The sequence below is a fragment of the Penaeus monodon genome, chromosome 33 (genome assembly GCF_015228065.2).
Source record: "Penaeus monodon isolate SGIC_2016 chromosome 33, NSTDA_Pmon_1, whole genome shotgun sequence".
In the NCBI taxonomy this organism is placed as follows: Eukaryota; Metazoa; Arthropoda; class Malacostraca; order Decapoda; family Penaeidae; genus Penaeus; species Penaeus monodon.
The window spans coordinates 15,462,916-15,463,449 of record NC_051418.1 but is presented as its reverse complement, the minus strand read 5'-3'; the positions used below and the strand labels follow the sequence as shown (position 1 = coordinate 15,463,449).

At 33.1% G+C, this 534-nt stretch overlaps 1 protein-coding gene across 1 annotated transcript in view; it reads left to right on the top strand.

Moving 5' to 3' along the window:
• LOC119594271 (zinc finger and BTB domain-containing protein 17-like) overlaps window positions 1–534 on the top strand; it is a 12,631-nt gene that overhangs the window by 330 nt on the left and 11,767 nt on the right. The window lies entirely within an intron of this gene.

Here is a 534-nt window from a genome sequence, read left to right as displayed (position 1 = left end):
CATACGCTTCCCTCTTTTCAAAACGATGACATTTTGTCGTAAGGGATTTAATGCCTTGGGTGTCATTATCTGTTGACCTTAAAGCTTCACGATGCGGCTGATAACTATATAAATTCATCCGTTCAACCAGGCCTTATTGGGTGTGCTCACATTATGAAGGCTAATGGATGGAATAAAAAGTAAAGCTACAATGAAAATGGACATTGTGACATTAAAACAGAAATATTGTTGGGAACGTAGTATTTCTAATGGAAATACTACGTGCAGACAGCATTATGCTCACACTCACAGCCCTAAATATATGTTATGCTTAATGATAGAACATAAGATAGAGATGGACAAATGGCAAACTTCAGGATATTCTATATAAAAATGCTGATGTTTTGTTTCTTGTAACAGATTATGTAAAATTTATTATTTTTACATTTGAAATATATGTTTACGATCAGTTAGTTGTGAGTTTCTTAAAAGCATGTATATAATACTGAAAAACTTCAAACCAGTGTGATCATTTACGTACAATCCCTTCCAAAT